This window comes from Malaya genurostris, chromosome 1 (assembly GCF_030247185.1).
Source record: "Malaya genurostris strain Urasoe2022 chromosome 1, Malgen_1.1, whole genome shotgun sequence".
Classification (NCBI taxonomy): domain Eukaryota; kingdom Metazoa; phylum Arthropoda; class Insecta; order Diptera; family Culicidae; genus Malaya; species Malaya genurostris.
Genome location: NC_080570.1, coordinates 87,634,550 through 87,659,079, shown reverse-complemented (window position 1 = coordinate 87,659,079; position 24,530 = coordinate 87,634,550). Strand labels below are relative to the sequence as shown.

Below are 24,530 nucleotides of genomic sequence, written 5' to 3'. Positions count from 1 at the left end.
GATTTCAAAAGCCGAATCTAGAAACGGTAATGAAAAACGACGTATTCTTGCATTCTTAAAATCAATAAGAATATTCCGAAAATGAAAACGCACTGAACTACTAAAAGTTTTTTTTTTTACTCAAATGTTTGAAAACTCAACGCTCACTCTAATGTATGAATAAATGCGAGAAAACTCAACTTTTACTCAAATCCATACTCAAATTTTGACATAATGTTCCAGTTTATGAATTTGAGTAAATGCAACTCAAACCATGAGTTATGTTCAAGGAGCGTGTATGGATGGTCTATAATATCCCTCTCAGCAGGCCGTTCAATTTGGTTGGTTTTTGAGCGCTTGTTGAACGACATATTGCACGAAATATGCGTTCAATTTGCTGGAACGGTTTGTTGTTAACGATTTATTAATTTTAGTTTGACGTAAAGCCGCCATGACTAAGTTCAGTTTTCGCAATGACTGAGCGGAAATATATATTGGAGAAGCCAAGTGAAAGAAAAACTAACAGAAAGGATGAATTTTTGGAAAAAGATACGCTCAGAGACAGGACTCGAACCTGCGTTCTTATGCATTCCGTGCATACGCGCGAGTGGCGAAATGGTAGCGCGTATGCACGGAATGCATAAGAACGCATGTTCGAGTCCTGTTTCTGAGCGTATTTTTTTCCAAAAATTCATCCTTTCTGTTAGTTTTTCTTTCACTTGGTTGGTTGTTGTTTTTTGTCTTGCAAAAATAGTGTGAAAATTAAGTGTTACCTTTACATAGAAAGAAAATTTGTTGTTGTTCTACGTGAAGTAGAAGTATTGTGCGGGTATGTATGGTTAGTTTAAACAAATAAGTGGAAAGACTTCTGACTGACATAAATTATGCATCTAGAACTAGAACACTACTGAATATGCCCTTAGAGCAAATTCAGCAGCTGCAAGATTCATATGGGTGGTCTATAATGTATTGTCGCTGCAGCACTAATTAGAGATGGGCAATTCGCTCCTGAGCTGTTTCAGTGAATCGAATCATTGAAGTGAGCTGACAGCTCACAGCTCTTTTCAAAAGAACCGCAGCTCATCAGCTCACTCATTTGCTACCCAGTTCACTGCATTATGACGAAGGGAACACGCTACGAGCTGATCGGATTTTCGGCTCTTTAAGAGATTCATTTTAGTCGACATCAATTAAAGATAAACTAATTCGCATTGCATTCATTGCATCATTGCAAATCAATGATTCAATTTTGATCATGCATTTGAAAGAAAACCGGTGCATAAGAAAAACGGCGCACAAAATGAACCTTAAGTTCAAACTAAAAGAGCTGATGAGCTGATACATCGAATCGATTCACTTTGGTGAGCTGATCGGTTCGGAGCTGTTCACCAAAATGAGCTGTTTTGCACGCCTCTAGCACTAATTTGCAATTCGCTGGACAGTCCAGCGCAGCGACGTTGCCGAGCGACGTCAGTTGAACTGCCATTTCCTATTAGGTTTTGCACGATGACGACACAAATGAACTGCCGATGAATCAAGTTCATCTTTGACAGTTGCCGTGTACTTGTTTTGTTAAAAGTTAAAAATCGAAAAATGACGAAAAAGTGCCTGTTAAAAACTTATTCCACATTGAAAATAACTAAAAAGATTGCCCGGTATGTGTTTTCAGCATCAAGGAGCGATATATGTAAGAATCTGTTTAGTGTGAGGCGACTTGCAATTTTTACATTCGAACGATGAACCTCTGATGAACTTTTAAACTGTAAACAAGTACACGTCGACTGTCAAAAAAAAGTTCATTCTGTTCATTTTGTGAGGTTATGGCATGTTCGTGCAAAACCTAATACATCAACTGATAGAATCATGTTACTTTATACATATTTTGTTGTCTTGTTTATGAACCACGTGCTGCAACATAAATGAATACATTGTCTTGCCTCCACTATCGAAGCACATAACGATGGAATATTACTTTCTGAATGCGCTTAAAGTTGATAATGTATGTTTGGGAATCAATGGGTTTGACACTGAACGTTACAAGGGAGTGAATTTTCGAACAATTATGAATGATTAATATATCGCATGACAGTCAACATACCATTGGTGCACAGTGAACTTCGCTGGAGCAACATAATCAGGCGAGAGAGACGTCGCTTCCGATTTTTATCTGCATGCACAATAAATGAAACTGAAACAAACGTATCCCCAGCAATCCGTTTTTGTTTTATTTATTCGACCAGTTCAACTGTCAAATTTAAAACTGGTATACATTGCCGTTCTATTTTTTCTATATTTGAAACACAGATAAAACGCTGCTGGGGCTGCCAGTTTATTTTGTTATAATTTCTAGATTTGAATTTTAAAACTGACATAAATTATGGATCTAGAACTAGAACACTCCTGAATATGCCTTTATGCCCTCAAAAATACACAAAATAGAACGGCATCGTATGCCAGTTTTAAATTGGACAGTAGAATAAATAAAATTAAAACGGCTTGCTGGAGATATGTTCGTTCCAGTTTCAGTTCTAATATAGATCACCCATATATTACTGCAAGATGCTGAATTCTCTCTTACTGGAGATACGTTTGGTCCAGTTTCAGCTTTACTATAGATCTCCCATATAAAATTTCTAACTGCTGAATTTGCTCTCATGGCATGTTCAGGAGTGTTCCAGTTCTTGGTGAATAATTTAAGTCAGCTTCAAAATGTGGACATTATAGCAAGAAAAAACTGGCAGCCCCAGCAGCGTTTTAAGGACTATTCATACCTTTTCGTTCCGCAATGGTTCAGTGAAAGTGACTTCAGTTCACCGTCGGTATTCTTTTTTATCGGAACGTTTTCGTTTCGTTTCCGTTCCGGCACAGCAAAGATGCTGACAAACCGACTTCGATGACAAAAAATATCGCTGACGACGAATTCGAGTTTGCCGGACGGACACTACACTGACGGCGAGCTGCACTGAAACGGCACTGTGCCAGATAGGTGTGAATGCGCACATAGAGAACAAATGAAATAAAATCGGTGTCCGTGCCGGCACTGAACTGAATTGGAAAGGTGTGAATAGTTTTTTACTTGTGTTTCAAAAATACAAAAAATAGAACAATAGTGTGCACCAGTTTTAAATTTGAGAATAGAACTGTTCAAATAGAAAAAAACTAAAACGGCTTGCTGGAGATACATTTGCAGTTTATTAAGATCTTCCATGTAGAACTTCCGGCTGCTGAATTTGCACTTAAACACGAGTGAAACACTGGGCTTGGGCAGCCTGTTTTTTGTTATAATATTCAGATTTGAAATTTAGAAGTAAAATAATTTATGCATCTAGAATTAGAACACTACTGAATATACCCTTGACTGTCGAAAGTTGCATCACGTATTGAAAAAAATTAGCCCGACAGACAGGTCATCGTCCTACAGTTAGAATAAATTGAAGACAAACACGAGAAACTGTCCTAAGTGCAAATGAGAGTTTCTTCTTGTTTACTTTCTCTTTCTATTATTACGGTCCTATCGGTAGCGTAACAGAGGTATTTTGGCCCACATAATAAACTTTATGGATTTAATCGATGTTACTAATCCCTCTCTCTAACTCTTCACAAAGAATAACGACTGCACACATCGGCTTTCGATCTGTAGTTAAGAAATTGTTGGAAAACACAGGGATATGCCGTAATAACTGAAAGAGTAATTGAACAAAGAGAATCTGTCAGTTGCGCTTGGGATATTTTCTAATGTTCATCGAGAATTGTCACTAATGCAATGCGGATGTCCCGAGCGAATTGCATATAAAACGTATTGCTTAAATACATCTTATAAAATCATTGTTGAACTCGTTTGCCAAACAGACGGATAAACATTTATAATACTCACTAAACAGTGATAATTCACTTATGTTTTTCTATTCATTTTCAGCGGGATGGACCGTCACGGAACGTCTTTGACGCGTGTGAACGTTCCGGTGAAGTATTAAACTAATTTGGACGGAAGCAGACGTTCCGGTGACGATGACGGAAGGAGACGGATCATCTGAATCGTACATTAGCCAGTTCGAACGAAAGACAAATAGAAGCAAACTTGATTTTGAGTTATTTGAACAGTTCGAAGTGTTGATGAGTTTATTTGATATTCATTACTTGAACATTAGAATTGATAACTTGATTTTTCTAAGTCTGTTAGCAGACAATTATGTATAAAATGTCCATTACGATCTAAGTAACAAATGTAAACAAACCGAATTTTTTATTTTATTTTGTAGACTATTATACACGCACTACCCGAACACCGCTTCTATATTCACTATTGTCGTTTCCGCTTGATGCCAAACCTAACCCAGTTTCCATCGTAAATGCTGTCAAACCGTTTGTTTGAATCTAGTTTCAACGTTGTTGAACTGAAAGTCGAGTCAGTTTTGATCCTGGTTTTTAGATGAGGTTTGATCAAACCCCCGTTGCTAAGTGCGAACCCAACACAGTTTCGAAAAAAGTGTTTGTTTGGTGAAACTACCCTGGGTCAGTTACAGTTTTCTCAAGCGAAAACGACATATAAATTCACTAAAAAATCTGTCAACCTCAACACCAGAGTTACCATATTCACAGATTTTCTAATAAACCAGATTTTTTGCCTCTTTTACCACACAGATTATGTGTCACGGAACACAGATTTTATCAAAATTCACAGATTTCTGCAGATTTTTATAAATATTTAAGGGCAGATTTTCAAAATGTTTTTTAAAGATTTTGATCGAAAATATGCAACACAGATGATACACAGATTTTTCAATTTGAAACTCAGATTTTAAATTGGCAACTCTGCTCCGAACATTTCAAGTACACGCTTAAAAATAGTTACTCAAAAACGAGTAAGAGTTTACTCATATACAGGAAGAGTTGAATATATCTAAGAGCAAATTTAGCAGTTAAAAGTTCTATATGGAAGATCTATAATAGCACAGAAACTTGAACAAACGTGTCCCCAGCAAGCCGTTCTACTTTTATGTATTCGACTAGTTCTTTTGTCAAATTTAAAACTGGTCTACGAAGCCGTTCTATTTTTTGTATATTTGAAACACGAGTAAAACACTGCTGGGGCTGCCAGTTTTTTTTTGTTATAAAATTCAGATTTAAATTTTGTAACTGACATAAATTATGCATCTAGAACTAGAACCAACGATAAATAATAAAGACATGTATGTGCCTACAATAATTTAAAAAAATCTGGTTCGTACCCGGTACTTTCTAAACTGGCCGCATTCACCGCTTGGTGGAGCGCTAGATCAATTGTATTGTTATCATTTCGATTAAAGTGTGCCATGAGTAGGGCAGAATCAAATGTCAACATTGTCACTCATTTCGATACCATCATATAAAAAGACAATTGTTAAAAATAAATAACAAGATAAGCAAAACGAATCGCAAAACGAAAATCACGGAAAAGCACGAAAAATGGGCATCCAAAGCCAGGTCATCATGCTCATTTCTTCCATAAACTCGTCAACCGTAGATTTCGATTTCTTAACATTTATGAAATCTACTCTGACTTTTTCGTAGTACATAATGGAACGTCGGAAATCTACTGTGTTAGCACTTGGAATTCTGAGCTCTCCGAGCTACCTTTACTTCCAACGCGAAAAGTATACAATGTAACCATTTAACTGCTATTAAATTAATTTACATGGTGTTAGCTGATTACATCAAAACAAACAAAAAATTAAGTATACCATAAAATCTCAATATATACAAATGAGCTAACGAATCGAAAGGTTCTCACGGTTTGACATTTGTGTTATAAATGTGATGATGGGAACTCAACAGTGCAACCAGTTTATCACCATTGTTGTCATTTTCATGGAGGACCGTAGATGTGCACCAAAAAAAGATCGTGACTGTCATGTCTGGAAATTCGTTTGTGCTAGAACACTCCTGAACATGCTCTATTTTAGAGTAACTCCTTAGTTACTCAAATTTGAGTTCTACTACTGGAAACTACAGACACAAACTAATAGTATGTTCACATTAGCGCTGATATCAAGTGATATACGGATATACTTGATATCCGATGATATCATGTGCGATATCACTTGATATTCCATACAATTTGATGTCAACGCGTATTATCATTTTGGCATGATATACGGGATATCATGTACGATATCATGTCGAGTTGTCAAAAATCGCAACTAGCAACACGGATAATGGCATTGAACGCACTCATTTATGAACGTCACTTTGAGAGTGACAATAAACACTCATTATAATTTCAAATTTTTCAACGAATACTGGCGTTCGGAGACCATAAAATGCAAGACTTCAATTATTGATTCAATTTTAATAGAGAAAGGTGTGTTGGCGAGATTTATTATAAGGACGCTGAGTCACTAAAACCGGCAACCATGCCAGTCAAGATAAAAATGTTTTTTGATACCACTGTTCAGTTTCCTTTTTGCACTAAAACAGAAATACAACACGCGTTACTTTGTTAACTGATTTTCACGTTTCTTTACGCGGTATAAGTTCCCTGCAACTTTGTTTCTCTGCTGTAGCCACGAATATTCCAACAGGTTAGTGGTCCCAGTGCAGGAATCGTGAAATCGGCGATTAACGTGCGGATTCAGTCCAACAGTTAGCGGTTCGAAAATCTCGGTGGTGTACAGTTCGCGATCGTGAGCAAGATGGCGGAGGCCGGAAAATTTTCGGTAGTCAAGCTCGGGGACGATAATTATGGAATATGGAAATTTCAGATGGAAATGTTTCTGACCAGAGAGGAACTATGGCACGTGATTGAAGATGAGAAACCATAACCGGTCACAAACGCATGGCAGAAGGCGGACAATAAAGCACGGGCAACAATCGCTTTGTGCATCGATCAAAGTCAGTACGTTCTCATCAAAGAAAGTAACTCTGCGAGAGCTGTTTGGGATACATTGAAGACTTACCACGAAAAGTCGACGGCAACATCACAGCTATCTTTGTTGATTCGTCTGTGCGACGCAAAATTGGATGAATCCGGAGATGTGGAGAAGCATTTACTTGACATGGATTCACTGTTCGAACGCGTGGAAGGTGCTGGCCTCGAGCTGGCCGAGAAATTGAAAATTGCGATGGTTTTGCGCAGTATGCCCGAATCATACCATTTCCTCGCTTCTGCTTTGGAAGCACGGCCGGATGCAGACGTTACTATGGAATTAATCCGATCGAAACTTATGCAGGAATACCACAAGCGGAAGGAGCGGGGCGGTGTGATGAAAAACGAACGAGTTTTGAAGGTACAAAAGATAAAAAAGGAAAGAGTGTTTCTTTTGTCACAAGCCAGGACACTTCAAGAAGGATTGCAGGAAATGGCTGGGAATAAAAAAAGATAGTGATGGCGAGGGATCCGGAAGCAAGCCCGGAAATAGCGGTCAGACACAAACAAAGGCGAAACAAGCAACGGGTGAAAGTTCGGTCTGTTTCTCAGCGAATGAGAAAAGTGAACTCGTGTGCGTGGCGGTAAAAACGAATCACTATTGGACAATCGACAGCGGTGCGTCATGCCATATGAGCAACGATGAAAGTTTTTTTGATGAAATCGACATGTCAGCGACCACGTCGGTGCTGATGGCTAACGGGAACAGTGCGAAATCGTGCGGGTACGGTAACGGTACTGTGACGGGTATGAATCGCGCGGGTGAGTCGGTTAATATCAAACTTGAAAACGTTCTCTATGTGTCGGACTTGGAAAGCGGTTTGATCTCAGTAAGCAAAATCGCTGATAAGGGTTTTAGTGTTCTGTTTAAACGCAATTGCGTGCAGATTATAAATGAATCGAATGAAGTGGTGGCGCTAGGAGATCGCTGTGGTGGATTATACGTGCTCAAAGAACCCGAGCGTGTGTTAATAGCAAACAGTCGATGTCACACCCTCAATTGCCAGCACACATGGCATAGAAGATTCGGACATCGTGACCCCGCGGTGTTCGAGCGCATCCAGAAGGACAAGTTGGCAACTGGGATGAAACTTGTCGACTGTGGAACGAAAATACCGTGTGAACATTGTATGGCAGGAAAGTCGTCTCGTTTACCGTATCCTCAGCAGTCAAAGAGCAGAGCAGCTCAGCCATTGGATTTAGTGCACACAGACTTGTGCGGACCAATGAGTAATGTCACACCAGGAGGAAAGAAATATTTCATGACTATTATCGACGATTACAGCCGGTATGTAGTGATGTACCTGCTGAGAGATAAAGGTGAAGCAAAAAATTGTGTAATGGACTATGTACGGCTTGTGGAGAACCAGTTCGGAAGAAAACCGAAGGCTATTCGTTCCGATCGTGGCGGAGAATTCGTGAACGAAACGCTAAAGAAATTCTACAGAAACGAAGGGATCCAGATGCAGCTGACAGCGGGGTATGCGCCTCAGCAAAATGGGGTGGCAGAGCGACGCAACCGTTATTTGCAGGAGATGGCCGTTTGCATGCTCCTCGATGCAGGTTTAGAGAAAATCTATTGGGGAGAGGCAATTGCGGCAGCTGCGTACGTCCAGAATCGACTACCATCCAGAGTAGTAGAAAAAACTCCTTACGAGTTATGGAGCGGTGAGAAACCTGATTTGTCTCATCTGAGAGTTTTCGGTTGTGAGGCTTACGTTCACACAGAGCCGTAGCAACCTAGGGGGCAAGGGGGGGCTTTGCCCCACCACGCGGTTTCCGCCTCACCACGTATTTTTCTCGTATATGAAATTGATAGTAGAAAGGAAAAAAATTAAAGAATTATAAAATAAAAAGCAATAAAGAGATCTATTTGTATAGTTTATACTGCGTTCACAGTTCTTTTATTATTTTGAACAATGATATTCAACCACTTTTTTAATATAATTGCACTTTGCGATTTTGTCGTGAATACGACTTACTTTACTATGGGGCGCCTATTCAAAATTTACCCTCTGAGAGAGTGATAAGTTTTTGATCGTGAATATTTCCTGTTATATCTAACGAATCAACATAATTCTTGCTACATGCCATCGGAAATATGATCACAATTTTATGATAAAACTTTCAGTTGTGTGACATATTCTTAAATAGTTCACAATTAAACTTTTCTGAAATGTTTGGTATAAACGAGTATCAAAGAGGATAATTCATATGGCGCGTTTGCCTTTCTCGTATTTTGAAAGCTCATAGCTCAGTGATCTGTAGAAGGATTTATATAATCTAACTACCAATAGAATCGAAAATATTCAACTTGAACGTGTATTACAACAATATTGAAGTTTTTCAATAGTACACTATTGAAAAACCTGTTTGATTTAACCCATGACAGCACCAGCCAATCAGAACGCGAGATGTCTGCATCTATACAAGAGCATCCATATAAAAGTTGAGTGCTTCATTTTTCCTACCATTTGCTGAGCATCTGTTCCCGAAACAAGACACACGAGAGCAACATCGTGGACCTGTCGTCTCACTGTTTCCCGTTCTGCGTACAGGAAAGGAATTCTGAAAGGCAGCCGAAAATTCCAGCAAATTCAAATAGCACTTTTAAGTGCTAAAAATAATCATAAAGAACTAGTTGAATTTTGTCGCTTTCCTACCATTTTCCGAGCAACTGTTGCCGAAACAACGAGAAGTTGAATTAATTTGCACCGTCACTAACACATTCAATTACGAACGGCAATGCGAAAGAAGAAGTGATGATGTTGAATACATCTTTATACTAGTATACAAATATGCCGTGCGAAAGAGTTGCCACGTACAGATCAATATGTATTTTTTGTCGTGAATACGACTTACTTTACTATGGGGCGCCTATTCAAAATTTACCCTCTGAGAGAGTGATAAGTTTTTGATCGTGAATATTTCCTGTTATATCTAACGAATCAACATAATTCTTGCTACATGCCATCGGAAATATGATCACAATTTTATGATAAAACTTTCAGTTGTGTGACATATTCTTAAATAGTTCACAATTAAACTTTTCTGAAATGTTTGGTATAAACGAGTATCAAAGAGGATAATTCATATGGCGCGTTTGCCTTTCTCGTATTTTGAAAGCTCATAGCTCAGTGATCTGTAGAAGGATTTATATAATCTAACTACCAATAGAATCGAAAATATTCAACTTGAACGTGTATTACAACAATATTGAAGTTTTTCAATAGTACACTATTTAAAAACCTGTTTGATTTAACCCATGACAGCACCAGCCAATCAGAACGCGAGATGTCTGTATCTATACAAGAGCATCCATATAAAAGTTGAATGGTTCACTTTTCCTATCTAGGGATGTCGGAAATTTCGAATTACTCGATTATTTAATAATCGAGTATAATTTTGAAACTAATCGATTGTAATTTATTCGATTATCTAGGTTATTAATCGATTACTCGATTATTCATTCGATTATTACTATGCGAATTTTTTAACTATTCGATTAGCTCAATAATCGAGTATTAGTTTTAAGCTAATCGATTAAATATTACTCGATTATTTGGGTTATTATTCGATTACTCGATTAATCGATCGATATTACGACATCCCTATTCCTATCATTTGCTGAGCAACTCTCCCCGAAACAAGACACACGACAGCAACATCGAGGACCTGTCGTCTCATTGTTTCCCGATATGAATGCACGAGACACCGTCAGCACAATGAAACCGAAAAAGGCAGCCAAAAAGTCCAGCAAGGCCCATTGCCGAAACAAGACACACACGAGAACCATCTCAGATCTCAATATTTCCTACCAAAAGATTCATCAAAAAAGGAGTTAAAATAATTTGCACCGTCACTAACACATTCAATTACGAACGGCAATGCGAAAGCGAAAGTGATGATTTTGAACACATCTTTATACTAGTTTACAAATATGCCGTGCGAAACAGAGTTGCCACAGATCAATATGTATTTTTGTCGCGAGTACTTTAGTATGCGGCCGAAAACAAAAATTGTTAGAACAAATGTTTCCACTTGATTTGCGCATCCTACTTTCCAGGCGTATCAGAACTGGCTAAACTTAAAGCAATTCTAAATATTTCTTTATCACAGTGATGTGGTCATCCTGAAAAGGACGGGGTTTTCAACGGATGGCCAGCTGCAGATGACGAGGGATGATTTTCGTTTTCGTTGTCATGGGCAGCGTTACCGGTCAACTCCAACACTTCGGCAACCAAGTACTCCATCACTGCCGCCAGATAGACCGATGCACCAGCACTGACACGCTCGGCGTAGTTCCCCTTCCGAGGCAAACGATGGATTCTGCCGCCAACTGGGCACTTCAGACCAGCACGGTTTGAGCGGGACTTTGCCTTGCCCTTAATTGTTCCTCCACAGCTCGACGACCCATTCAGTATTACTGGCTGCCGCTCTGCTAACTCTCTCTTTTATATCGTTTCACTGTTTCCCGTTCTGCGTATAGGAAAGGAATTCTAACAAAGGGGACGTCCTACCGTGCTACCACTAGCACGTATAAAAGGAAATGTGATGTGAGAAATAGCGTCATTTATAGAGGTGTGCAAATCAGCTTATTTTGGTGAACAGCTCCGAACCGATCAGCTCTCCAAAGTGAATCGATTCGATGTATCAGCTCATAAGCTCTTTTAGTTTAAACTTAAGGTTCATTTTGTGCGCCGTTTTTCTTATGCACCGATTTTCTTTCATATGCATGATCGAAATTGAATCATTGATTTGCAATGATGCAATGAATGCAATGCGAATTAACTTATCTTTAATTGATGTCGACTAAATTGAATATCTTAAAGAGCCGAAGATCCGATCAGCTCGTAGCGTGTTCCCTTCGTCATAATGCAGTGAACTGGGTAGCAAATGAGTGAGCTGGTGAGCTGCGGTTCTTTTGAAAAGAGCTGTGAGCTGTCAGCTCACTTCAATGATTCGATTCACTGGAACAGCTCAGGAGCGAATTGCCCATCTCTAGTCATTTAAGTTAAAGCAGCTACTCTGTACGTACGAGACACCGTCAGAACGATGGCTCCGAAGACAGGTAGAAAAGCAGATTTGTACCGTCACTAACACATTCAATTACGAACGGCAATGCGAAAGCGAAAATGATGATGTTGAACACATCTTTATACTAGTATGGGGTCGTGTGAAAATATGCCATGCGAAACAGGGTTGCCATATATACAGGTTAATCTGTATTATTATTATTACTATCATTATTATTATTAGAATCACTCTTGCATACCGAAGATCGTAGATACATTTCAGACCAGGCCATTGCAATTGTCTCGTACTGAAATTTCGAGAAGAATCAGATATCTTCGAACTTCATAGCTTCAATAAAAATAAACTACAAATTTGTCGTACCTAGCTTCCTATATTAGCAAATTAAAAAGGAATTGTTTCAAGTTTGGAATATATAGTTGTAGAATAGTAGCTGTTTAATGTAACTAAACTGTACTTTAATGTAGGTGTATCGCTTCAAATTCTATTAGTGAAAAAGAGGAAAGCTTGCACAATTCATACAATCAATCAACTAACTGATATTCGGAAAAGTGATGGGAGCGTGTCAGTTTTTTCGTATTCACGACATCCAGTTATGTCTCTGACATTACTCACCCGCCTTTTTTTGTTCGTTGAATCTTAAAAGGACTGTGTCCACGTCTAAAAAATCCAGTCGCTTGTGCTCGAATGCCAGAAACGATAAATTGTTTAATCTATCAGTGGACATGCTAATACGTTGAGGCCGCATGATCCGTGTCAATGCCGAAAATGATGATTCGCATACTGCCGTTCCGGACGGAAAAGTTTCAATGGTTGCAAAAAGGTTGTATACGTTTTCCATTCCTTGGCACACCTTATACAGCTCTGTCAGTATTACAGTCTTAATTTTTTTATCTATCGGCCTCTTCAAATTGTTCAATTTCTCATTTTTTGCACGAATTTTATCAATGTATTCTTTGGCAATTTTTAGCTCAATTTCATTTGGCAATTTGATGCCTAACTCGGTCAAAGGCTGCAGCTTTTCCAAATCCATCTCATTTGCTGTATCGATAGCTGTGAGAATGGCATCGTTTTTTATGAAACGATCTGTCATTTTCATGGCTGCTGAAACCTGCTCAGAAATGAATCCGAAACCACTCTCAGAGTGATCTTAGAGGGTTTACTTGAAAACGCTGTCAGTGAGTGACGTTCGTCGCGTACAATATGCAGGCATATGGTGCCTCAAATTGCTATCTAGATTGTTTGATACGCATGTAATGCAGCTTTTTTTTAATATACGTTAAATTTAATCTAAAAAATTTGCCCCCCCATGAAAAACTGAATTGCTACGGCTCTGCGTTCACATTCCCGACGTGAAGCGTGGTAAACTAGACAGCAAAGCGGAAAGGTTGATTTTCGTTGGTTATAGCTGTGGATCTAAAGCTTACCGTTTCCTGAACAAACAGACCAATAAGGTGGTTATCAGTAGGGATGCCAAGTTCCTGGAACTCGGATCTGATATACAGGAGGAGACCAAGGATCGTTTGCCAAGTGATCAATTGGTTGAAATGGACGTAGAGATTCAGTGCTCATCTGATACAGATACTATCGTGGATGAACCAGACTTCTATGGTTTTTCGGAAAGTGACAGCGAGTATCATGATCTCGAAGAAGCAGATGAGTTTCCACAGCGGAGATCGCAACGATCTAATGCTGGTGTGCTACCTACTAGACTTGAAAACTATGTAGTTGGTATAGCAAGAAGTGAATCGCGAGAACCAAGAACCTACAAGGAAGCAATTGAATGTTCAGATAGGAAGGAATGGGTGAAGGCAATGGACGATGAATACCAGGCTCTGTTGTCTAATGATACCTGGTCGCTCGTTCGTTTGCCCAAAGAAAAACACGCCATCGGATCGAAATGGGTATATAAGTTGAAGAAGGACTCGTCTGGGCAAGTAGTACGTCATAAAGCCAGACTTGTTGCTCAAGGTTATGCTCAGCGTTTTGGCGAAGATTTCAATGAAGTGTTTGCGCCAGTCGCTATGCAACAGACTTTTCGAGTGCTGTTGGCAGTAGCTAGTCATCGTAAACTGAAGGTGCATCATATCGATGTAAAGAACGCCTACTTGAACGGGAATTTGGAAGAAGATATTTTCATGCGACAACCTCCAGGATATGCTGTGAAGGGAAAGGAGGAGTATGTTTACAAATTGAATCGTAGCCTGTATGGATTGAAACAGGCGGCAAGAGTTTGGAATATGTCACTGAAAGGAATGTTGGTGAAGTTGGGTTTTAAGCAATCACAATCAGATGTTTGCTTATTTTCGAAACAATTGGAGGATGGTGAATGGCTCTACCTACTCGTTTACGTGGACGACATGATCGTGGCTTGTAAGGATCAACGGCACATTGATTATCTTGTACGAAAGCTGAACGAAAATGTTGAGATTACGTCGCTAGGTGAAGTTCGACATTTCCTGGGCATGCGAGTGAGGAATGATGATGACGGAGTGTTTCATCTCAGTCAACAATCTTTCATAAGGGAAATTGCGCAACGTTTTGGTCTTGAAGAAGCTAAAGGAAGCGGATATCCTCTGGACACGGGTTATTTGAAACAGCAGGATAGTGTACCTTTACCGGATAACATCCAGTATCACAGTTTAGTTGGGGCGTTGCTATACGTTGCGACTAACACTCGACCGGATATAGCAGCGGCAGTATCAATTTTGAGTAGAAAAACGAAGAATCCAACGCAGCGAGATTGGGTGGAACTGAAAAGAACCGTGCGATACTTGCTTAGTACTCAGAACTATGAATTGAAGCTGGGAGGAGATAGAACGAAACAGATGGAGCTTGTTGGTTACAGCGATGCTGACTGGGCAGGCGATATGGACAGAAAATCCACCAGTGGCTACATCTTCCAACTCGGAAATGGAACTGTAAGTTGGGCTAGCAGGAAGCAGAATTGTGTGACTACTTCGACTATGGAGGCCGAATACGTCGCTCTTTCAGAGGCAGCTAATGAAGCAGTATGGTTGCGTAGGCTTCTTGTGGATCTGGGACATACACAACAGAAGCCAACGCCGGTGTTCGAAGACAATCGCAGCTGCATCGATTTTGTTTCACTGGAAAAGCAGAACAGACGGAGTAAGCACATCGACGTCAAGTACTACCAGGCGAAAGATTTATGCGCGAGAGGAGAAATCTGTCTGCGATTTTGCTCAAGTGATGTAATGGTTGCTGACGTGTTCACGAAACCTCTGGGACCAATGAAGATGAAGCAGTTTGTTTGGGATTGATGGAGAAATGAAATTGATTATTTTAGTGAAACAGTGAGGAGGAGTGTTGGCGAGATTTATTATAGGGACGCTGAGTCACTAAAACCGGCAACCATGCCAGTCAAGATAAAAATGTTTTTTGATACCACTGTTCAGTTTCCTTTTTGCACTAAAACAGAAATACAACACGCGTTACTTTGTTAACTGATTTTCACGTTTCTTTACGCGGTATAAATTCCCTGCAACTTTGTTTCTCTGCTGTAGCCACGAATATTCCAACAAGGTGATCTTATTTCAAATGAGAATATTCAATATAACAACTTGATTGTCAAACGATATCATTTCGATCATATGTGAACACTTCGACATGATATGCATATCATCTCGGTATATCAAGTGATATCAGCCATAATGTGAACATGGTATAACAGACATAGCACTCAACTTAGATTCTTCAATAATTTTAACGGTCATTTTGAATATTCCTTCATATGGGACAGTACTCACATGTGTCATGATGGCGCCACGGTACCCTATCAAAAACATCCTGTCTGTCATCTAGACTGTGTTTATTTTTTTTCATTTACCAACAGAGTTGCCATTCATACAGAGTTATACCATGTTCACATTAGCGCTCATATCACTTGATATACCGAGATGATATGCATATCACGTGGAAGTGTTCACATATGATCGAAATGATATCGTTTGACAATCAAGTTGTCATATTGAATGTTCCCATTAGGAGTAAGATCAATAGTATTGCTTTTCTCTCCTACAATTTAATCAATAATTGAAGTCTTGCATTTAATGGTCTCCGAACGCAAGTATTAGTTGAAAAATTCGAAATTATAATGATTGTTTATTATCACTCTCGAAGTGACGTTCATAAATGAGTGCGTTCAATGCCATTATCCGTGTTGCTAGTTGCGATTTTTGACAACTCGACAAGATATCGTACATGATATCCCGTATATCATGCCAAAATGGTGATACGCGTTGACATCAAATCGTATGGGCTATCATGTGATATCGCACATGATATCATCGGATATCAAGTATATCCGTATATCACTAGATATCAGCGCTAATGTGAACATACTATTACTTGTAATGTATTAATTTGTATACGTCCATGCGAATTTCATGCCGGATTCAGATTTAATAAACGCAATACAAAATCGAACCCGTTTTGTTACAATATTTACTTGCTTCTGGTCTGCCGCCACTTAATTTCGGGTGAAAACTACCAATACAATAAAAAATAGTCTAGATGAACAACGTTGAGAAAAATAAATGGTTTATTTTCAACATCGCGAAAAAGTTAAATATACAGGGTGATTTTTTAAGAGCTTGAGAACTTTTTTAAACAATAAAACGCATAAGATTTGCAAAATCTCATCGGTTCTTTATTTTAAACGTTAGATTGGTACATTGAAGATAATTTCATTTAAATGTTGACCGCGGCTGCGTCTTAGGTGGTCCATTCGGAAAGTCCAATTTTGGGCAACTTTTTCGAGCATTTCGGCCGGAATAGCCCGAATTTCTTCGGAAATGTTGTCTTCCAAAGCTGGAATAGTCACTGGCTTATTTCTGTAGACTTTAGACTTGACGTAGCCCCACAAAAAATAGTCTAAAGGCGTCAAATCGCATGATCTTGGTGGCCAACTTACCGGTCCATTTCTTGAGATGAATTGTTCTCCGAAGTTTTCCCTCAAAATGGCCATAGAATCGCGAGCTGTGTGGCATGTAGCGCCATCTTGTTGAAACCACATGTCAACCAAGTTCAGTTCTTCCATTTTTGGCAACAAAAAGTTTGTTAGCATCGAACGATAGCGATCGCCATTCACTGTAACGTTGCGTCCAACAGCATCTTTGAAAAAATACGGTCCAATGATTCCACCAGCGTACAAACCACACCAAACAGTGCATTTTTCGGGATGCATGGGCAGTTCTTGAACGGCTTCTGGTTGCTCTTCACTCCAAATGCGGCAATTTTGCTTATTTACGTAGCCATTCAACCAGAAATGAGCCTCATCGCTGAACAAAATTTGTCGATAAAAAAGCGGACTTTCCGAATGGACCACCTAAGACGCAGCCGCGGTCAACATTTAAATGAAATTATCTTCAAAAAGTAAATGTCATGTACCAATCTAACGTTTAAAATAAAGAACCGATGAGATTTTGCAAATTTTATGCGTTTTATTGATTAAAAAAGTTCTCAAGCTCTTAAAAAATCACCCTGTATTATCAACGTAATCCAATAATTTATTGTGACGATTCATTTTCAAATATTTTGACGAAATCAGGCATCCCTGCAAGCAGCTGATCGGTGTTGATAAACAACGGGAAACCAACTAGTAAAAAAACTTTTACATCACACAAGTGGTGTACAGATAGTAAATAGTTCGTGCAGTACAATATAGGTAGAACTAGTGCATCACGAAAAATTATTTTTATAAGAATTTACTCATACTGTCATGTCTGTTAATCTGTGCTACAGACTCTCATAGTAACAGACCGGCGAATACTTCTTAGGGAGCCAAACGAACCGTCATGTCCCTATGCTAGAGCATGGGAATTTGACGGTTCGTTTGCCTCTCTAAAAAGTATTCCCCAGTCTGTTACTATGAGTGTCTGTACTGGAAACGATTAATGAGTAAAATCTACTCATTTACTGAGTAATGCTTTTATTTGTTCATGAGCCAAAAGTAATTAGCACTCAAATTTTTAATGAAATTATATTTCAAATATATCAAATTAGCATAAAAGTTGCTCCATTTCTGAGTATATAGCTATCAATGTTTTTCCTCAATTTTTATTTATTTATTTATTTTCGTCAAGCAAATGTAGACAACATATAAATTGTTTACAATGTTCACTTACATACTACGCATTATTTCTACGACATAGCTGAGATTTGATTTGATTTTTTGACATAGTAAGGTCAAGATGTTCGCTGTATTGATTGTAATGGCGCATTATTCGATTGACTGGACTGTATTTTGCATAATTTGTTCTAGCTTGTTTTTCTAAAAATAATTTCCTGGAACGTAGTTGACGGCTAGGTATATAAAAATTTAATTGCGATAATAATGGAGCTGATTGAATGCGTTGAGAAATAATGTCGCTGATAAAATAAAGCATTGCAAAGTCGCGGCGTTCTTTAAGTGTTTGTATATTGATGAGCATGCAGCGTGCTTCATATGATGGTAGAGGGAATGTTGTCCAGTTTAATTTACGAAGTGCATATAAAAGAAATTGTTTTTGAATAGATTCGATGCGTTCTTCGTGAATAATATTGTATGGATTCCATACTAGACTGCAATATTCCAAAATAGGTCTGACATATGTAGTGTATAACAATTTAATTGTATATGGGTCCTGAAAGTTATGACTGAAGCGTTTAATAAAGCCCAGCATGCTATTAGCTTTATTGATTATGGTATTGTAGTGTTCAACAAAAGTGAGCTTGGAGTCTAAGATTACGCCTAAATCTCTTACAATTTTACATTTTTCTACAAGTTGATTTCCTAGATGTATGTTTGTGGATATAGTTTAATTTTTCCTACTGAAAGTTATTGAGTTACATTTTTTTACATTGAGTTGGAGTAGACTTTTGCAGCACCAAATGTGGAATAGATTGATTTCGTTCTGGAATATTACAGCGTCGTTGATATTTTTAATTTCCATGAAGAGTTTCATGTCGTCTGCATATATAAGCACTTTCAGATTTTTGAGTATGAAGGAAATGTCGTTTATATGTAAAATGAAAAGGAGAGGCCCTAAGTGAGAACCCTGAGGTACGCCAGAAGTTACATTAATTGGTTCAGACAGAATGTTTTGGAAGCGGACTACCTGTACACGATTTGTTAAGTATGATTTGAGCCATACAAGAAGAGTATGTTCTATGCCATATTTTTGTAGTTTGTGTAGAAGTAAAGGTATGTCAATACGGTCGAAGGCTTTGCTAGAGTAAAGCGTTTCTACGTAGTTGCCGGCGTCCATTGCATTCAGTGTGAATGTCAAAATTCTAAGAGATTTGTTGTAGTTGAGCGGCCTTTAAAAAAACCATGTTGTTTGTTTGTTATTACATTTTTAAGTTGATGAAAAAGTTTTTCGTTTACAATTTTTTCAAATAATTTTGGAATGCATGAGATAATGGCTATTCCACGGTAGTTCCGAATGTTAGATTTTGCACCAGATTTAAATATTGGTACAAGAAAAGAAGATTTCCATGCTTTAGGAAAAGTACATTTATTAAGTGATAAGTTAAAAAGTAGTTGTAGTGGTAGTGTAAGTTCTTCAGCAAGATTTTTTAAAAATATTGGTGGTATACTGTCAGGTCCAGGCCCTTTTGAGGCGTCTAAGTTTTTCAGTGCTGTCGAAATGTCATGTTCTGATAGATAGTTTACAGAGATGGAGTTGGAAAATGCTGGTATGAAAGAGAAGTATTCACGGTCACGGTCAGTTTCTGAATAAGATGTATATACTTCTTGGAAAAAATTTGCAAAGTGATTGCAGATTTCTGTACTATTTGTCCCTACATGTTCGTCGAGGTGCATTTGAGATGGAAAATTGTTGCTTTTTAGTTTAGTTTGTGTGTAGTTAAAAAAGTTCTTAGGGCAAGTCTTTATTTCGTTTTCAATTTTGCGGTTGTATTCTTCGTGTGCTGTGTTAATGGCTATTTTGAGCTGATTGCATAGATTTAAGTAATTTTGAAGATGAGCGTCACTTTTTTCTTGTTTGTAAGTTTTGTGTGCTTTTTGTTTCCTATTTTTCAAATGTTTTAATTGTGAATTGAACCATACAGGTAATTTGCTGTTATGATTTTTTCTTCTTCTTTTCATGGGCAAAGTTTCGGCTAATATTTTGTTTATAATGTGATAGAATTTGTTTACTTCGACGTCGACATTTCCTTCTGTACTCAGTATGTTCCGCCAATTTATTATACTTAGTCTACACTTGACTTCTTCAAAGTCAATTTTATTGTATTCCGGCACTTCCTCATATTCCAAGTCGTAGGGAAGGGATGCATTGTGTGTAAATAATGAATATTCAATTGCAGTGTGAAACGCTTCATTTTTCCATAATGGCAGGTTTGATGCGTTCACACAAAAGTCTTCTGTGCAATTTGTGAAAAGAAGGTCTAAATATGCATTTTGTTGATTTTTTACGGAGTTTACTTGATGCAGGCCAAAATTAGAAATTTTGTCGAAAATGTAATGCAATGTTGCGTTTTCTCCTACGAAAATGTAATGCAATGTTGCGTTTTCTCCTATGTAATGCAATGTTGCGTTTTCTCCTTACTTCTCCTGGAAGTAAGATTGATTCATTTTCAATGTCAGAAATGAAGTCCGCATTACGTTGATTGAAGTCGCCAAAAATATGAAGCTTTACTTCAGGTTCCATATTCGAAATAATTGTGTCTAAAGATTGAAAGAATAATTCAAAAGCGAATTTGTTCGCATTTTCGGGTGGGAAGTAGACAGAGCAGTAAATATGTTCTTCTCCCAATATTGAGACTTTGGCCCATACATGCTCAAATTCTTTATATTTAGGAGTAATAATTTCTTCAGAAGTAAAGCAAGAGTTTATGGCTATGAGGACTCCACCTCCAGATTTTTTCTGACAGAGAGATAAATTTCGGTCGTGCCGGAATACGTTAAAATTATTTCCAAAGACTTCTTCGCTTCTAACACTTTCATCCCAGCTGCTTTCAGTTCCAAGTATTACGTCGAAAGAGGAGGTTATTAAATTTTGATGAATTTCTTTCATTTTGGCTGGGCTTTTCATGCGGTTGAAATTTTGGCAATAGACCAAAATTTCAGTCACATTTTGTCTATGAAGCGAAGAAGTTTTTGAGAATTCTGGAATACTTACATTACTAATTTCTGTGTCTATTCCTTCGTCAAGGGGCGTCGTTATTTCCGAAAATTCGGCCTTGTAAAATTGTGTTCGGCTTCCCGGATTAGTTGGAGTCGGCGGATGTGTTCACTTGTTAAAAATTTCCCATAAGAGTCCAGGTCGGCCTGCGCTTCCTTAGGTTTCATTCCATATTCCTGATGCACTTCAATGAAGATTCGTAGAAGGTGGTCAGGTGTTGTTGGAAGGCCTTCTGATGCTAATAGCATTTTTATACTAGTTGGTGTCATACCCTCGATGCATACTGTAGGTTGTTGATTTTTCATGTACGACAAATACAGACGGACGACGTGCATTATTTTCGGGTCACGAAGTCTTGCTTTCAAGAAGCGTTCGTCGCCATTTGCAGATTGTGAAGTAAGACGTACAATGGGAGGACAGTTTCCAACAGTTTTGGTGACCAAACAACCGAGGTGCATTCGAGCGTAGAGCGAACTAAGGCACAATATAATGCTTTCAAGCAATATACATCATCGAATTCGTTAGTAACGCGGAAAATAAATCCTAGCAGCTTGGAGGCTTTGGAGATAGTAAACTCAATGTGTTCCTTGAAATTTAACTTAGAGTCCACTAGGACACCAAGGTCCTTCACAGACGATGTACGTTCCAGAACAATTTGTGAAATATTATGGTCGAAACTGATTATAGACTGTTTGCGACTAAAAGAGATGACGGAACATTTGGAGGCGGTCAAAACCATTCTGTTAATATTACACCAATTAGTCAAATTATTCAACTGCTCTTGTAGGAACTCTGCGTCAGCTGTGGATTTGATGACATGAAATAATTTGAAGTCATCGGCGAACGATAGTTTCATGCACTTGGTTGAAAAATTTAGATCGTTGAGATAAAGTAAAAATACAAACGGTCCAATATGACTTCCTTGAGGAACTCCAGATGTAACGGCAAATGGTAAGGTTGTACAGTCTCCTATTTTCACTACCATTTCACCACAGACTAACAGATATGACAGTATGAGTAAATTTTTATAAAAACAATAGTTTTTCGTAATGCACTAGTTCCACTTATATTGTACTGCGCGAACGATTAACTATCGGTACACCACTTGTGTTATGTAAAAGTTTTTTACTTATTGGTTTCCCCTCGTTTGTCAACACCGATCAGCTGCTTGCTCATCAAAATATTCGAAAATGAATCGTCACAATAAATTATTGGATTACGTTGATAATATATTTAACTTTTTCGCGATGATGGAAGGTAACCATTTATTTTTCTCAACGTTGTTCATTTAGACTATTGTTTATTGTGTTGATAATTTTCACCAGAAATTAAGTGGCGGCAGACCAGAAGCAAGTAAATATTGTAACTAAACGGGTTCGATTTTGTATTGCGTTGGAGGATGAGAAGTAGGCACAATTATGTATATAGTTTTGGCAATATGTATTAAATCTGTATCCTGCATGAAATTCGCATGGACGTTTGAAAATCAATACATTACAGGTAATTTTGTATGAATGGTTATTCTGTTTGTAAATAAAAAAATAAACACAGTCTAGATGACAGACAGGATGTTTTTGATAGGATAACGTGGCGCCATTGTGACATATGCGAATACCACAGACTAACAGACAGGACACTCAAATTTGATTCTTCAATCATTTTAACGGTCATTTCGAATATTCCATTATTTGGGACAGTACTCACATGTGTCATGATGGCGCCACGTTACCCTATCAAAAACATCATGTCTGTCATCTAGACTGTCTTTATTTTTTTCATTTACCAAGTTGCCATTCATACAGAATTACCTGTAATGTATTGATTTGTATACGTCCATGCGAATTTCATGCAGGATACAGATTTAATACATATTGCCAAAGATAAACTGAAGATTACAATGTTCCATACGTTTCATTGAAAAATGTTGGGTCAGTAATCGTGAACCAGTTGGTTCAGTAATAATGTAATTTTATTGACCCTCCGTTAACAAGCGTCGACTAGTTCCGACAAAATGCCATGGAAACAATACAAGTTAGAAAGGAAGCACACATATGTTTACATTCAGCATATAATGATTTCTTGCCACAACTGATGCTTCATGGGATGAGGCTATAACAAACTAAATAAATTCTAGACAATGGTTCTAAGTAGTTTTCACTTTCTTATTCTAAGAATCACTGATATAAAGCGAAATTTCTCAATATCGTTCATACTGTAACTTGATATTTTTCCAAACATAAACAATCATTGTCATAGTTACGACGCATCTAGTGATCAGACACTTGTTGTTTTGCTTCAAAATACTCAAATTGACAGTGAACCGAGCTCATCGAGGGGTCCTATTCAAATGATACCTAAGAAATCGCAGACTACTCTATCTTGAGTTTATCTTTGATATTGCCTAAACTATATACATAATTGCGCCTACTTCTCATCCTCCAACTCAATAAAAAATCGAACCCGTTTTGTTACAATATTTACTTGCTTCTGGTCTGCCGCCACTTAATTTCGGGTGAAAACTACCAACACAATAAAAAATAGTCTAGATGAACAAATTTGAGTCGAATAAATGGTTACCCTCCAACATCAAGAAAAAGTTAAATATATTATCAACGTAATCCAATAAATCATTGTGACGATTCATTTTCAAATATTTTGACGAAATCAGGCATCCCTGCAAGCAGCTGATCGGTGTTGACAAACGAGGGGAAACCAACTAGTAAAAAAACTTTTACATAACACAAGGGGTGTACAGATAGTAAATAGTTCGCGCAGTACAATATAGGTGGAACTAGTGCATCACGAAAAATAATTTTTATTAGAATTTACTCATACTGTCATGTCTGTTAGTCTGTGCGAATACTGTCCCAACTAAAGGAATATTCGAAATGACCGTTAAAATGATTGAAGAATCTAATTTGAGTGTCCTGTCTGTTAGTCTGTGATTTCGCGACCAGTAAGATATGAGTGAAGCCAATTCAGAAATGACCCGTTAAATGCTAGTCTATTTAGTTTTGAGATTGTTATTTGATGATTAATCTTGTCGAAGGCAGCGGAGAAATCGGTGTAGATAGAATCTGCTCGTAGTCGTGATTGTAACGAATGTAGAGTGACTATAATCAGAGTGGCGATAGCTGTTCGTTTGGAATGACAGCTACCAGTTCCAAACGAGCAAACGACCTGTCAAATCAATGTAAAGCTAAGGGAATGTTTTTAATTGTTGCCAGCATTACGGATGAGATGTCATCACTCTGGTTATAGGCACTCTAAACGAACGTATGATAAAGGAAGTATAGGATACTAAATTTGTAGACGTCGAACGATTCGGCATGAAACCATATTGATCCTAAGATATATAGTTAGAGCAATTATATGTTATAAAATCCAGAGCTATAATTTCAAACAGTTCAGATACGGCGCACAAAGCTGCTATTCCGCGGTAGTTGGATATCATACACTTGCTCCCT

General features: G+C 38.1%; 1 protein-coding gene and 1 long non-coding RNA gene across 4 annotated transcripts in view; one reads left to right on the top strand and one right to left on the bottom strand.

The window, feature by feature from the left end:
- The window catches only part of LOC131440661 (coiled-coil domain-containing protein 186), a 483,734-nt gene that overhangs the window by 52,473 nt on the left and 406,731 nt on the right, over positions 1-24,530 (bottom strand). The gene's annotated exons all lie outside the window — the stretch shown is intronic.
- On the top strand, positions 2,942-4,218 carry LOC131440667 (uncharacterized). Of its 2 annotated transcripts, none has more exons than XR_009231429.1 (2): positions 2,942-3,037; positions 3,896-4,218. It is a non-coding gene; the product is annotated as an uncharacterized LOC131440667 (long non-coding RNA). The 2 variants fall into 2 exon arrangements; XR_009231430.1 differs by lacking the exon at positions 2,942-3,037 and adding an exon at positions 3,650-3,775.